The following is a 17,181-nucleotide window of genomic DNA, read 5'->3' as shown; positions in this document are numbered from 1 at the left end:
TTCAGTGGAAATGAGTTTTAAGAGAATTGTAAAGATGCTGCCAATTCATGTTCACCCACGATCACACAATATCAGAATGCAACCCACTGATTGTATATTTTTAACAAGTTGTACACAGGTTTGTCTATTGCAAGAGGCTTGTGATCTGCATTAAGGCTCATCCATAAAAAACGATACTGTTTGCAATGGATTGTCTTTCACCTTCATGATTCTTGATGTGAGCCCATTTCTGAATTTCAGGCTATGCTTGTTTTTCATTCCCATTATGTACAGGTATGGTGACATACAGCTGAAGATAAAATATTGCAAAGATCTAACAACCAGTTTGTACCAGTGCAAGCATCATTAATAAACACCAGCACAATATAAGGTAATAGGAACAGACACATTTTTCTCACTCCTACCTTTTTCATTTTTAACAGCAGCCCTTGGTATTTGAATCCTTTGCCACAGTGATTCATTTTCCTGGAACAAGTTGCTTCATAAATTTAAAAACTTCATTTAGAGCACTTCAAAACTTCCACTGCTCTAAAGAAAAGAACAATGAAATTTTGTAACATTCACACATAAGCTATAGAATGTTATCAGAATCATCTTTTATCTTTACCACATAATTCTCACAATCAAAGGCATTAATATCATCCTTCTGATTATTTAAACACAATTAAGGAGTATGAGTTACAAGTATTATGATTGTTAACACTACTTTTACCTTATCATTATGACTTGTTAAAAATAGCCCAGTTCTTTCAGGCTTTTGCCCGCCCAGGGTAAACTGCGCAAAACTCAGATTATAGCAACATTTTATTGGCCTAATCTTTCCAGGAATATAATCAAATATAGGATATATGACTAATGTAAGTGAATGGACTAGCTGGGAGGACATTGCATCATACAAACCCCACCCATCATTATCCAGCACCATAAAAATCTGGGTTTAAATAATAGATCTAATGCTTCTCAGGAATAAGTCAAGAAAAATTGCTAGGTGATTAGACATTTTGACAGTGAACTCGCATGCTGATGCAGATGTCATGATCCATAGTCTGCCACAATATTTACTGAGGTCAACCTCCGATTTTGTTCCAAAGTGAAAAAAGAATCAGTAACTTCAAAATTATGCAGTTTTCTTTTTGGGTGGGAAGTGGAAGAGGGCTTTAATATCTTTTTTGGCTTTAGCACTCTTTTCAGTTTGACTTTGCCTGCTAAATATTTAGGTAACTCTTAATGAGCTGAAGGATCCAACAGAAAACAGCTTTATTGCTAGTTTTTGATATTTTGGTTCTTTCACCCAAACTCACATGATTTTTATTGACAGTAGTCAGTCCCAGATTAAATATCAGTTTGTGATTTAAATTAAATTAACCAGTAAGTCAAGAATTGAACAGAAGCATTGCATGTTTACAATAATTACAGGCCTACCTATTCCTCAATGGAAGATTTACAACAATAAACAGCTGTTTCTGTTCTACGAAACAGCTTTGTAAGTAGGACTAGACACAAGGTCATTCAATAAAGCCTGATTTAACAGTTGTTTACAGATCATTGACTAACCTCTCTGGGTATTTATCTCTAACATGGCAGTGTGTGTCGAAATAATGAATGTCAATGGGTTATTCACCTAATTCACATTGAAGGACAGAATTCAGCATAAGGATTACTGGATAATGATCAAAAATAACAACAATGGTTGATATTTCCCTTCCTTAGTACTGAAATACAGAAATCAATAGCAGTTACCCTTCTGCAGCTAATTAGCTAACCTAATAGAGTTCAGTCCTATGCACTTACACTGCAGTTTCATTATCCAGAAATAATTAATGGACAACTGATTCTCTTTGGATAAAAAATCTTTCATTCTGACACCATTTCCTAGGGTAGTTTTAATACTACTGTAGTGAAGATGAAACCCATGTGCATGAACACTTTTTAAAAAAAATCTTGCTCTTGTGTTGGAGATACATGAGCAAAAGTGAATTTATTATTCAATATTAGTTATTCTGAGAAAATGATGATGCGATATTTCCTTGAATAACTGCAATCCTTGATCTAGTATGGTTTCTTTGGATCTTCTCAAGAGCTCAGGCCGAACTTCAGGATTACTTCAAACAATGTATACAAACAGACTGTACATGAAGGTAGGTTTGCTGAGCAATCTGTTCTGTGCTGCATAGATTCCAATCTCCTAGCAGAGTACCAGCACATGACCAGAGCTGATGGCTACATCACATTTAACTCAGAGGCTCATCTACATATTTATTAAACACTATCTCTATATTTGTGATGATGGTCCTCCTGTATTCATGTCAGCTAGGTGATTTTAGGATATAGACCCAACAATGGTGAAAGAATGGTGATATATAGCAAACCCCAGAGGGCACCCTAAGATGGTGATTCTTCAACAGAGTTTCTACTCTTTTTTTCAATGGTGGTAGATGTCACTTGTGTCAAAGGTGTTGTCAAAGCCCCTGTGGTGAGTTGCTGCAGTACATTCTGTGGATAATGCAAACAGATTCCACAGTGGGTTGGTGCAGAATGGTGGCAGATATAACTGTAGGTAAGCTGTCCTATCCTAGCTGTAGTTTCTATGTTTGTATTCATTCAGTCAAAAGTATTCTATCAGACTCCTAATCTTATCCTTGAAACAGTGCTTTGAGGAAGCAGGAGGTAAGCTGATTGTCACAATATACACAACTTCTATTCTGCTCTTATAGCTTTGTTGTTGATGTGGTTGTTCCCATTTGGTGTCTAACTAATGGTAACCCACCAATATGCTGGTGACAGAGGTTCAATGATAGTGATACTGTTGCTACCATGTGTGACTTCACTGTCCGAAAGCTGAGCTGTTGCTTTCATGTGTGACTTCATTTTCAGAGGGCTGAACGCTACAGAAACATCAGTGGAAAGCCCCACCTCAAATGTTATAATGGAAGAAAGATCATTGATGAAACAGCTGTAGCTGAGGACAATGTCCTGTGGAAGTGCTGGGCCACTATCCTGGGGCTGTGAAGCCTGGCCTTTGCAAACTACAACCATCTTACTGCACAACACACATAATTACAGCGAGCAGAGGGCTTTATCAGCAAACCCTTTAATTTTTGCAAGAGTTCCTTGGTGCTTTTGGACAGCTGCTCTCATGTCTGAATTCAATCTATGATGAGGTTTGAGATAGAGTAGTTTGGTCAAAACCTAACTGATGAGCAAAATGTTGTCACTTAATGGCACTACCAAAGGTTTATTTTACTAATGATTGGGAATGGTACATGATGCAATAGTTGACCAGGTTACATTTTTCAGTTTTTTTGTCGTCAGGACATATCTGGATAATCTTCCAGATTGCCTATGGAGAGTGACAGCTGTGCTGACAGTTCAGATATCTCTGGTACACTATAGTCAGGATGTAATGGGATCTATAGTATCCAGTGTATTCCACAGTTCCTTAATGTTTTGCAGAGTGAATCAAATTTGATGAGGATGACATCTATAATGATGGAAACCTCTACGTAGGCATAATAGGATCATCCAACAAGATATTTGCAAACATATCTACCTGACCTTTTGTATTTGCATATTGAGATCTTACCTAGTTGATAATTGGGAATTCATGCAGCTTATAGAGTCATGAGGTTTACAGCATGGAAACAGGCCCTTTGGCCCAACTTGTCTATGCCACCCAGTTTTCACACTGAATCTTGTGCCATTTGCCGGCTTGCTGTTCCACTTCATCGTGCCTGGTTGTCCATTGCTTTTCTTCCTGTAGTATATATCCAATTTTGATCTGACCCATTAGCTGTGAAACCACACTCTCCTGTCTATACTCTGCTGTTTTTGATGCTGGTAATAGCTTGAAAAGGATTGTGGCTTATTCTAAGGAATGCCACAAGACTGCTTCTACATTCCGCATTGACACAGCTGAGAAAGTTGCTTCCATTTCATGTTATATTCACAGCATTTTGCTAGCATTTATCAGATTATGATGGTTTAAAAGAAAACATGCAATCCAAGTGATTTGCATGCTGCTCCTTTCCATGGTATGCAATTATTTGGAAGTGTGGTTCTTATGAAATGAACTAACAGAATGATGGTTGCCATGCATTAATTTTGATCCAGATTTTCCTACTATCTCACAGATATAAACCTCATTTGACCCAAGATGTTAACTGTGATTTCTCTCCATAGATGCTGCCAGGCCTGCTTAACCTTTCCAGCAATTTCTATTTTTGTTTCTGATTTGCAGCATCCACAGTTATTTCAGTTTTTTCTTTGGCATTTAACTCACTGCCACTTCTCTTCTAAGTATGCCCCACCTTGAAGACGTTCTTCTCCTCTGTCTGACAGGATTTCCATTCCAATCTTTCCTCATGTCCACTGTCATTAATTTTACTGTTGCTCCTAGTGTTTGACCAGGTATTTGCTACAGCTCATTTCCACACCCACATTAAATTCCTCAATGACTGCCAGTTCTGAGGAAGGGTTACTCAACCTGAAATATTAACTCTGATTTCTCTCCAAAGATGCTGCCAGACCTGCTGAGCTTTTCCCGAAATTTCTGTTTTTATTTGTGACAGTGTATCTGGGTTTCATCTCTTTGAAGCCATTCACTTGGAATCCAGTTGGTGTTATGTCAGGACCTTAACAGAACCTCAAAAAAAGTATAAGAAATTTATATGAATTTATACTATTAAAAAATGTAAACGTTTTACTTTCAATGCTTTTAGCATATAAGAAATGATCAGGATGTACTGTACTTTACAAAGATTCCTGTACAAATGTTATTTATTGCACAGACTAGGTTCTCATCTGCTCCTTCCAAATCTAAAATGAATTGCCTTTCAAAATGCTTCACAGAGTAAACTGCACTCAGCAGTTTCATTTTAATGATTGCATGGAGACAACATTTGGCAAATTCTGTGACACTTTGAGCACCTGGGCACACGGATGGGCCCTTGCTATGCCTGCCTCATTGTCCCTCTTCAGAACCTGTCCAGGCACTGTGCCCAATTCTTTTGCCGTTACATCGACGACTGTGTCAGCACAGCGTCCTGCACCCAGGCTGAACTGCCGCAGTTCATCGACTTCGCCCATAACTTCCACCCCGCCCCCAAATTCACTTGGTCTATCTCGGACACCTCCCTCCCCTTTCTTGACCTTTCCATTTCCATCTCTGGCGACAGTCTCCAGATGGACGTTTACTATAAACCCACAGACTCCCATCCAGGTGTACCTGGACTCTACCTCCTCGCACCCAGTATCCTGCAAGAACTCCATCCCATTCTCCCAATTCCTCCGCCTCCACCACATCTGCTCGGATTAGGAGACATTCTACTCACAAGTATCCCAGATGTCCACCTCTTTTGAACAATGTGCTTTTCCTCCCTCTGTCATCCAGACACTGTCCACCGCACCAACTCCACTCACTGTTCCATTGCTCTAAACCGCCCTCCCGACACACTAAAGACAAAAACCCCCTTGTCCTCACCTATCACCCCACCAGTCTCCGCATCCAATGCATCATCCTTAAACACTTCTGCCAACTCCAACTAGATCCCACCACCAAGAACATCTTCCCCTCCCCATCTCTCTCTGCCTTCCGCTAGGACTGTTCCCTTCGACAGTCCTTGGTTTGTGCCACTCTCCCCACCGACCCTCCGAACCCCTAGGTACCTTCCCTTTCGACCGGAAAAGGTGCAAAACCTGCAAGGACACCACTCCCTTCACCTCAATCCAGCGCCCCAAACAGTACTTCCAGGTGAGACAGAGGTTCACCTGCCTCTCCTCTAGCCTAGTTTACTGCATCAGATGCTCCTGATGTAGTCTTCTCTACATCAGGGAGACCAAACATAAAGTTAGGGAACGGTTTGCCGAGCATCACAGCCAGGCCCACAAGGGCTGACTACACCGCCCAGTCAACGGTCACTTTAATTTCCCTTCCCGCTCCCTTTCCGAAATAACCATCGTTGGCCCCCTCCATTGCCACAACAACTCACACCGCAACTTGGAGGAACAACACCTCATCTTTCACCTGGGCAGCCTACAGCCCAGAGGACTCAACATTTGAGTTCTCCAATTTCAAATAACCTCCCTTCCCATCCCCCACTCTCTTCCCAGCCCCTCCCCCTCCCTTGCAGCTCCCCCACACCCACCCAGAGTCCTTAAGAAGGGTTACACGGGAAACAGGTAAAAACAATGACTGCAGATTCTGGATCAGTGGTGCTGGAAGAGCACAGCAGTTCAGGCAGCATCCGAGGAGCAGTAAAATCGACGTTTCGGGCAAAAGCCCACGGGAAATGTCGACTTCTCCACTTCCTGCCTGTCTATTTTCGATTCCAGCATCTGCAGTTTCTTTTTGTCTCTAACACTTTCAATTAAAGCCAAAGCTTGGAGCTGGCTACAGTTTTCTTTGCTGTGATATATATTCAAGAAAAATTGGAGAACTAAATACACAAAGTCTTATTGCCATTTCAGTGTGTAGTCCTTCAAAAAAAATGTTTCATTGATACTGCACCGGGTTAGATTACTCTGAAGATCCCGCCTCCTCAACCTCCCCTCATCTGAGACATAGTGGACCCCAGGTTAAACTCATCACCAATTGACTTTCTCCAGAGAAATCCGAAAGGATTATGGCAACATAACCTTTTACACTGATTATTTAATAGAAGTTATATTTAAAACTTCCTTATGATAATTCATAATCAGGGCAGCAATAGAATGGTTATATTTTTGGACTCGTAATATGAATGCTTGAACCACTACTTTGGAGACATGAGTTCAAGTTCAATCATGGAAACGGGTCAGAATTAAATAAAATTTCGAATGAAAAAGAATTTGCGGTAATCTGACTGTGAAACGGATGGGTCGCTATAAAAACCCTACCTGATTTATTAATGTGCTTCAGAGTACGCAGGAGCTGGATTAGGGCCATTCACTCGCTTGAGCCGAGTGGGAGCTCCCGATATAGGGTGGCAGAAGGTAAAGTGGGCGCCTATTTATTTATTTAAAATACCACAATCCCTGAGCCAAGATCCTGGATCTTGCCTCCATCTCGACGCCAACCATTTAACAATCCCAGTCATGGTGTCAGAGAAAAGGATGTAGCTTTGTGCTCCCATTTCACTTTCAATGATTTATTTTCACAGATGTATATGGGGGAGGGGAAGGGAAGCTGAGCAGATGCCACATGCTTCACTCGAGAGGAAAAAAAAGGGATGAGTCACTCTAGTTTAACGTTCGTAGCATTGGGTTCACTACATGAAATCCAAGCGCTGTCATTGTGAGCTCTTTCAATCAGATTAACAATGTATGAAATACAGGAGAGTTGACAAACAATTCGAATTTTTAAAACTGAAGCAGAAGGAGAAGGAAATTTTCGGCACTTTAGTCCCGTGAAATGCTGGGACCATTAGCAGGCTGAGAACCCACATTAAATTAATTCGTGGCTTTGGAGAGAGTCTTTCACCGAGTCTTGGTTCTATCATTCCACACCAAATTTCCTAGACCAATCCCAAAGAATGGGTGGGATGATGTGATTCATCATTTGAGGAAAGTTTTGTTTTTATTTAAAGGGACCCTGACAAGGCTTAAAATGGCAGCAATAAGTGCAGAATTGAATCTACCAAGAGTAAGACACATGGAAAATCTGTTCATCTTACTTCTCAGACTTGCACCATGTCACAGAGATTGATCGCGATTTGATGGCCTTGAGTAATCCAATAATACAAGTGTCCTATAATCTTCATGTGGCAGCCACATTATCTCACCACCCTTAAAGATTTGTGCACTTTGTGTCTTTCACTGTGTCTCACACCTACACACACACACCATGGGTGCTGGGGAAAAAAAATAAAAAAAAGGAAAAAAAAATAACAGGAGTGTTAAAATTGCTGTCTCTTGTATGCAGCTGTAAATGTAACTTTGTTGTAAACTGTTTTTGTAATTTGTTTAATAAAATAATATCTCACCACCCTGCATTTTCCCGCACAGCCCTCCTCTGACCAATACTGGGCTAGTCCAGAACCCTAGGCTAATAGTCTGGGCTCATGGGTTCAAATACCACCATGACAGGTCATTAAATTTGGATTTAATAAAAATCTGAAATTAAAAAAGCTATCCTAATGGTGACCATGTAAATAGTGCTCATTGTTATATAAAAAAAAACTCATGAGGTTCACTAATGTCCTTTAGGGAAATAAATCTGCAGTCTTGTCTACATGTGACTCCAGATCCACAGCAATGGTTTCACTTTTAATTGCCCACTGGCCAATAAGGGATGGGAACTAAATATGGGCCAACCCAGAAACTCTCACTTCCAATGAACAAATAAAAGAAAATACATTTTACTATCACACACATTCCTTTCCCTCCTGAAACCTCCCCACCTTGATAGACATCATTCACATTCACCCTCATCCCTCACATGACCCTCCTGAAATGATCACCATCCATCCTCAGCAAACTGTCCACTTCTCACACTCCTAAGTTTCTGAATTTTTCCTCATTGCAGGAGAGAGCTCACAATTCCAGGGAGAGCAAAGAGTCTCGAGGGGCTGGAGCTGCAGCCATACTCCCCCTGTTCTTGGTGGAGGAGGGAACACCAGAGACCGGCAGCAATATAGTCCACTATGACCAGATGGACACATTCGATGTCAGGTAGGCGAAAGTGAGGACGGCAGATGCTGGAGCTTAGAGTCGAGTGTGGTGCTGGAAAAGCACAGCAGGTTAGGTAGCATCCGAGGAACAGGAAAAATCGACGTTTCGGGCAAAAGCCCTTAATCAAGAATGAGTTCAGGAGTCTTGGGGGTGGAGAGATAAATGGCAGTGGGTGGGGCTGGGGGGAAGGTAGCTGAGAGTGCAATAGGTGGATGGAGGCAGGGGTAAAGTCAGAAGGGAGGGTGGAACAGATAGTTGGGAAGGAAGATGGACAGGTGGGATAGTTCAGGAGAGCAGTACTGACGTGGAAGGTTGGAACTGGAATAAGGTGGGGGATGGGGAAATGAAACTGTTGAAATCCACATTGATGCCATGGGGTTGGAGGATCCCAAAGCAGAAGATGAGGCTTTCATCCTCCAGGGGTCAGGTGGTAAGGGAGTGGCGATGGAGGAGGCCCAGGACCTGTATGTCCTCAGCAGAGTGGGAGGGGGAATTGAAGTGTTGGCCACAGGGCGGTGGGGTTGGTTTGTGCGGGTGTGCTGGAGATGTTCTCTGAAGTGCTCTGAGAGTGGGCAACCTGTCTCATCAATGTAGAGGAGACAACGTGGGGAGCAACAGATACAGTAAATGACGTGTGTGGAAGTGTAGGTGAAACTTTGATGGATGTGGAAGGCTGCTTTGGGGCCTTGGACCAAGGTGAGAGGGAGGTGTGGACGCAGGTTTTGTGATTCCTGAGGTGGCAGGGGAAGATGTCGGGAGGGGAGGGTGGGTTGTTGGCTGACGTGGACTTGACAAGGTACTCACGGAGGGAATGGTCTTTATGGAAAGTGGATAGGGATGGAGAGGGAAATATATCCCTGGTGATGGGGTCTGTTTGTAGGTGGCGGAAATGGCGGAAGATGATGCAATGTAATTGGATGTTGGTGGGGTGGTAGGTGAGGACTGGGGGGGCTTCTGTCCTTGTTGCGTTTGGAGGGGTGGTTTTGAGGGCGGAGGTGCGGGAGGTGTGGATGAGATGCACTGGAGGGCATCTTCAACCACGTGGCAGGGGAAATTGCGGTCTTTAAAGGAGGAGGCCATCTGGTGTGTTCTGTGGTGGAACTGGTACTCCTAGGGGTAGATGCGGTGGAGCTGTAGGAATTGAGAATAAGGGATAGCATTTTCACAGGCTGGGAGGAGGTGTAATCCAGCAGCTGTGGGAGTCGGTAGGTTTGTAGAAAATGTCAGTGTTGAGTTGGTCACCGTTGCTGGAGATGGAGAGGTCCAGAAAAGGGAGGGATGTGTCAGAGATGGTCCAGGTGAATTTAAGGTCGGGGTGGAATGTGTTGGTGAAGTTGATGAACGTTCAACCTCCTCGTGGGAGCATGAGGTGGCGCCAATGCAGTCATCAGTGTAGCGGGGGAAAAGGTGGGGAGTGCTGCAGGTGAAACTGCGGAAGATAGACTGTTCTATGTAGCCGACAAAGAGATAGGTATAGCTGGGGCCCATGCGGGTGCCCATGGCTACCCCTTTCGTCTGGAGGAAGTGGAAGGATTCAAAGGAGAAATTATTGAGTGTGAGGACCAGTTCAGCCAAACAAATGAAAGTGTCAGTGGAAAGGTTCTGGTGAGGGCTTTGAGGCCCTGATCATGGTGGATGGAGGTATATAGGGGACTGGATGTCCATGGTGAAGATGAGGCGTTGGGAGACAGGGAAATGGAACTCTTAGAGGTGGTGGTGGAGGGCGTGGGTGCTGTCCTGAACGTATGTGGGGAGTTCCTGGACCCGGGGGATAGGACAGTATTGTGGTATGTGGAGATGAATTCGGTGGGGCAGGAGCAGGCTGAGACGATAGGTCGGCTAGGGTAGTCAGGCTTGTGAATCTTAGATAGGAGGTAGAACCAAATGGTGTGGGGGTTCCTGAACTATGAGTTTGGAAGCTGTGGGTGGAAGATCCCCTGCGGTGATGAGGAAGATGATGGTTTGGTGATGGGAGGTGAGGTGGTGGTCAAGGGGGCGGTTGGAGGAGGTGCCTTCAAGTGGTGCCTGGTTTCAGCAGTGTAGAGGTCAGTGCGCCAAACTACCATTGCACCCACCTTGTCTGCTGGTTTGATGGTGAGGTTGTGTTTGGAGCAGAGGGAGTGGAGGGCTATGCGTTATGAGGGTGAGAGTTTCGAGTGAAAGAGAAGGGGTGGACAGGTTGAGGCGCTTAATGTCTCTGCGGCAGTTGGAAATAAAGAGGTTGAGGGCAGGTAACAGACCGGCACAGGATATCCAGGTGGATGGGGTGTGTTGGAGCAAGCGAAGGGGTCCTCTAAAGGTGGGCGGGGGTCTTGGTTGGAAAAGGTAAGCTCGGAGGTGGAGGTGATGGAAGAAGTGTTCAACGTCATAATGTGTACTGAATTCGTTGATGCATGAATAGAGGGGGATGAATGTAAGTCCTTTGCTGATGGCTGATCGTTCGTCCTCAGTGAGGGGCAGGTCTGAGGGAAGGTGAAAACTCGGCAGTCCTCAGTAAAGGCCCTGCGTGAAAAAGTTGCTCTTTAGGTCCCTTTTATATCTTTTCCCCCTCACTCTAAACCTATGCCCTCTAGTTCCGCACTCTCCCACCTCAGGGAAAATACCTTGTCAATTTATCCTATCCATGCCCCTCATAATTTTATAAACCTCTATAAGGTCACCCCTCAGCCTCTGATGTTCCAGGGAAAACAGCCCCAGCCTGTTCAGCCTCTCCCTATAGCTCAAATCCTCCAACCATGGCAACATCCTTGTAAATCTTTTCTAAACCCTTTCAAGTTTCACAACATCCTTCTGATAGGAAGGAGACCAGAATTGCACACAATGTTCCAGGCAAGAAGTTGTGGTTGCACCCAATTACAGTGTAGAGTTGCAATTCAAAAAGAATAAAGTGAATTGAGACTGAAGAACCACCCCTAGCAGATTAAATCTCTCTGTGCAGTTACCCGCACTTTGCCAACCTCTGCCTTTATATAGTTGCTATCAGATGCATTATGAGCAACAGTGAGTTCTGACTGTGCACTCATCTCCCCCAACTGGTGAGATGTGAAAGTCTGAAACAGAGGTTAAAGAAGAACTATAGAATCACAGAATCTTAGAATTTTACAGTATAGAAAGAGGGCATTCAATCATCGTGCCAGTACTGGCTCCTGAAAGAGCTACATAGCTAATTCTCCCATAGACTCCTTAGCACCATTCAGTCTCTACGGATTTCCTCATGCAAAGAAATTACATGGTTCTTTTACACAAAAGAATTATAAAAATGCAAATTACTGTCGACTTATTTATTTAATAAGCAATAAAAATTTTAAAAGTCCCAAAAAAAACTATCAGAAGTTAAGGATTTTAATCAGTTGTTATTTTAAGTGCCATTCCTGTTATGATCAGAAGAGCCCACAGAAAAGGATTTACCCTCAAATGTTGAAAAGCCTGAATACTAAATGAAAGATCCATCATTTTTGTACAATCTGGTGTGTCTAGATCTTGAGGGAATGGGGTTTTTGCATCAATCTATTCTTCAGGGCAGATATGATTGCATCACAAGATAATTTAACCATCTCCAATCTTGGCAAAAATTGGTTCTATTAGAAGATTTCAGTGTTATGACTCTACTGCTCTGGGCTCAAATCTGTTGTGTGTTCATGCACTAGGAAATGTCTTCATTTCACACCTAAATTGCATTGCTCACTATTTTGGATCAGGTATCTCTATAAGTGTCCAAAATCCACAAAAGAAGTATTTAAAGGAACAATCAAGTTACGAGTAGTTCTCCACAAACACAGTTTCTCCATGACACAGCTTTTAATGTACCACCCATTATTCCAATAACACACAGTTGAATACAATAACCCATTTTGTCTTCAGCTCCCGGTGCAGAGGAATAAAATTCAGCTTCCTGAGCAATTTACTGCTTGTTCAGCTCATTTTGGCCATTAACGTCTTGAGTGAGAACTCTTTCTAATGTAGTTCCTTAGCACCTTCATCATGAATGCAAAGATATTGTGGAAAATTAGGAAGTCAATTTCCAAAGTTCCAAGGTTGCAGATGAGTTGAATGAAGATCCACCTCTGATAAGCAATCTTGTGTATGAGGCAAGAAACATCAAAAGATATTATTTTTGCTTATCTTCGGGTCAATTTTTCTGTTTTATATTAACTCTGTGTTTGTATTGTGTGCTTGTTTGAGATTCCAGAAATGTAACCCAAACATTTATAAGGGGGTTTATGGGAATATGTGTTTTGGATAATGCAGTAATTTTTAGGAATGCAATTACTGCGTTAATTGATACCTATCCATGTATAGTTGAAAAACCTGTAGCTTTTGGAGGACCCTTGTCGGACTTTGGTACGTGCCTAGCCTTATGTTGTGCTAAGCTTGCTCAGCAGTATATGGTGTGAACTAGTATAAAAGGCACTTCATCTGTGGATCTTGGAGCCATGGTAGATTAGTTATCTGCTTGCCATTCTAGTTAATGGTTAACTCAGGGCATTTATTAGCTTGGTTGCTGAGTCTGGAAAGTTTTTTTTGTGAAGAAGGTTTTGTTGCCATTACTGTGTTTTTGGCTGGTTTATAGATAGTTCAGCTGAACACAGGATTGGGCCTCGTTGAGGGATGGAGGAGAAGGGGCAACAGTGAGGAAACCAACAGAGAATAACTCAAAGTATAGCTAATTTGTGATCAAAGGCCTCACATCATACAGAACTATATACAGTACCATGAGTCATGAATTAGTCGTTGTTCACCAGTTCACTGTAATGTCTTTTACTGTCAGGCATTACAGGTTAGCCACTGAATGACAAGGTTTACTGTACGGTGATACATGACTCCACTATCAGGAACCACTCCAAAGGTAGCCAACAAGAACCCTGGCACACAAAAAGCATGATTATAATCGGTAGCTCCAAGCAACAATTCCATTGCTGGATCATTCTGGAGAAGCTTGGTATTCCAGTGCTGAGTGGATATTCAGATTTGTGCTTGCCTGCTGTATGCTGCATAACTTTACCATGACAAGCGACCAACCGATCAACCACTTAGGGAGCAAGAACATACCAAGAGGAGAAACAGGAGGAAGAGCAGAAGATGATTTGATTGCCACAACTCCTAGAGATCAGCTCATCCAAAAACACACCATTTAAACCATCTCCATAATCCTCAACGTATACGTGATCACTTGAAGTTACCATTGCCCTTGTCCCCAATCAGATTACCTTCTTTCAGTTCAACCTGATGGCTCTGATGTCGGTGCAAAGAAAATCTCCAATAGCAGCTCCAACTCAAAGAACATCTTTACCAAATATCTCAATTCCAAATCGAACAGTTATCTTCAGTAAGCTAGATGCAGTGCTGTCATTTCAATCTGCCATTGGTCCTCCCCAGTTCTATGGAAAATTTACACCTTAGAAAGAGGCCATTTGTTCCACCATGTCTGTGCTATCCAGCCTAATCCTATCTTTTTGTGTTTGGTCCATATTTTCTGTAGGTTACTGCACCTCAAGAACATACAAATGTTTATTTCAATGTAATGCATCTTTCTGCCTCTACCACTTTTTTGGGTCATGTGTACAAGATCCCAGCAACAGCTGCATCTGCAAATTCAGATCACCTCCCCTCTAATCTTTCTAATTCCTTCAATTTACACCCTAATTATCGCTACAAATGGAAATAGTTCATTCCTGCACACTCTAATCACTGTATTCAGCTCATAATCTTAAGTATCTAGGTTCCAAAGCAAACAATCCAGTCTATCTAATCATTCCTCATAGCTAGAATGCCTTTTGCCAAGGGAGTCACCATCTTTTGTTCCGTCCCAGTGTTTGTGTGTGTGTGTGTGTGTATATATATATAATATGGTCCCACATCCAGTGAGAGGGTATGATGGAGAGCTCAGGCATCATCAGACAGATTGGCTTTTGCTCTCTGCGTCTGCCCTCCCCCATTGGGTGTACAGAAGCAGCAGGAGGTATCATATAATCAGCACACTGCAATAACTCACCAGACCTTTTTCCACAGCTTCTTCCAAAACCATGATCTCTACCACTTAAAAGCAGATATAATACAAACATCACCTACAAGTTTGCCTCCAAGCCACACAGCATCTTGACTTCAAACCAGAGCATTTTTCCTTTATTGTCACTGGGTTACAATCCCTAACCTTCTTCCCTAACTGTGGCTGCATTTACAACATGCCAGATGACAGCAATTCAACAAGGCAGCTCATCAGAACCTTTTTAGGGCAGTTTGGCACAGGCAACACGTGATGACCTTGCCAACATAATGAAAAACACCTGGAATGAAAGAGAGGCATTGTGCAAATTTTCAGTGTAAAAGGTAGCACAAGAGAGAGCAAGTGGTTGATGCAAATGTCTGAATTTAGTCATAGGATGGGGGAGGTGCATGAAGGGAAGTATGGATATGGTGTGAAGAAAGCCTGGGCAACAATCCCTCCTGTGCTTCCATCACAATAGACATGACTCTGCCCCCTGGGGGACCAACTGGTATGAAAGAAAGTAAGGGCACTTTGGTCGTTGAGGGGAGGGGCAGGGTGTTGCTGCCAAGGTTGCAAATGTTGGGGAAATGGAGGATACAATGCTTCTCAAACTATAATAAAATACGTCCAGTTAGCATGAAAACCATGCTTTGAAGTATATTGTAAAACTATTGTTTCATACACATACATTGAATTCAATCAAGGTCTGCTCAGTTGCCCTATTATCCAGCTTCCTAATGCAGGAATGACTCCACGTACTCCATGCAGCTAGCAAGAGGATGCTTCTACCAGGGTTCCAGTTCACTGTGGTTATACAAATAATTTTTTCTTATCTTTTGTGGCATGTGGGTGTCACTGACTGGTCAGCATTTATTGCCCATATTTGTGGCCCTTGGTAAGATGCTAGGGAGCTGCCATCTTGAACCGCTGCAGTTCACCTGCTGTGAGTTGACCAACAATGCCCTTAAGGCTTGGCATTCCAGGACATTTGCCCAGCAATAGTGAAAGAACAGTGACATGTTTCTAAATCATGATGGTGAATGGCTTGGAGAGGAATTTGAAGGATTGACGTTCCCATGTATCTGCTGCCTTTATCCTTCTAAATGGAAGTGGTGGTGGGTTTGGAAGGTGCTGTCTGAGGATCTTTGGTGAATTTCTGCTGTCCATCTTGTAGATTGTGCACACTGCTGCTACTGATCATCGGTGATGGAGAGAGTGGATGCTTGTGGATGTGGTGCCAATCAAGCACACTACTTTGTCCTGGATGGTGTCAAGCCGCTTGAGTGTTGTTGGAGCTGCACCCATCTGAGCAAGTGGGGAGTATTCCATCACTCCTGATTGTGCATTGTAGATTGTGAACAGGCTTTGGGGAGTGAGGAGCAGAGTTACTTGTCACTGTATTCCTAGCCTCTGACCTGCTCTTGTAGTCACTGTACTTCTGTGCTGAGTCCACTTGAGTTTCCGGTCAATGATAACCCCAGAATATTGATAGTAGAGGATTCATTGATGGTAACCCCATTGAATGTCAAGGGGCGGTGATTAGATTGTCTCTTATTGGTCACAGGAGAAAGTGAGGACTGCAGATGCTGGAGATCAGAGCTGAAAATGTGTTGCTGGAAAAGCGCAGCAGGTCAGGCAGCATCCAAGGAACAGGAGAATCGACGTTTCGGGCATAAGCCTGAAGAAGCCTGGGTGTTACTCTGCAGGTTACTGCTGAGCAGGTGCAGCTTGATAGCACTGCTGATGACACCTTTCACCACATTTCTGATGATTGAGGGTAGACTGATGGTTGGATTTGTCCTGCTTTTTATGTACAGGACATACCTGGACAATTTTCCACATTGTCAGGTAGATGCCAGTGTCATGACTGTATTGGAAGAGCTTGGCGAGGGGAGCGACAAGTTCTGGAGCATAAGTCTTCCGTGCTTTGCTGGAATGTTGTCAGGGCCCGTAGCCTTTTCAGTATCCAGAGTCTCCAACTGTTCCTTGATATCATGTGGAGTGAACCAAATTGACTGAAGATTGGTGTCAGTAATATTGGGGACCACTGGAGGTGGGCGAGATGGATCATCCAATCAGTACTTCTGACTGAAGATTGCTGCGAATGAGCAATAATGAACAATACTGGACAAAGGTGGCCCTGAAAAGTAATAATATAGAACATGTGAGACAATTAGCTGATTTACGGGACAATTGCATAAAATCTGGGTATTGATCACCCTGCTATGCCTCCTTATCTTCAAAGGGAGAGTGCAGGCTGAATGGCAGCCTCCTGAGTGATGAGCGTCCTTCCCCTGCCAGAGGGACAGGTGAGTGTCAATGACAGATGTATGAGGTATTTAATAATGGTGCCTTTCATGGTGGATTAGCTTGTTTTACAGTGTGGAGAAATGAAGGTTGCAATACTGGAGTTTTATGTTTGTTTGTGGAAAAATGGCAGTCTGAAATATGGTGCAGTGATTGGAGGAAAGGGAAAGGGGATGAATGAAGGAAGCACTATGAGTACTGAAACTGTACATGATACAGAGAAATCTGAGAGAACATCTGAG

At 43.1% G+C, this 17,181-nt stretch overlaps 1 long non-coding RNA gene across 1 annotated transcript in view; it reads right to left on the bottom strand.

Annotated features, from left to right (window-relative positions):
* LOC122553532 overlaps positions 1-7,802 on the bottom strand; it is a 73,221-nt gene extending 65,419 nt beyond the window's left edge. The window contains exons 1-2 of the long non-coding RNA XR_006312756.1: positions 6,874-7,802; positions 405-528 (exon numbers count right to left, since the gene is read on the bottom strand). This is a non-coding gene — a long non-coding RNA (uncharacterized LOC122553532). The remainder of the gene's footprint in view (positions 1-404; positions 529-6,873) is intronic.
* Positions 7,803-17,181: the final 9,379 nt, after the last annotated feature.

Source organism: Chiloscyllium plagiosum, chromosome 10 (genome assembly GCF_004010195.1).
Source record: "Chiloscyllium plagiosum isolate BGI_BamShark_2017 chromosome 10, ASM401019v2, whole genome shotgun sequence".
Classification (NCBI taxonomy): Eukaryota; Metazoa; Chordata; class Chondrichthyes; order Orectolobiformes; family Hemiscylliidae; genus Chiloscyllium; species Chiloscyllium plagiosum.
The sequence above is the reverse complement of the archived record's forward strand: the minus strand, read 5'-3'. Positions and strand labels throughout refer to the sequence as shown.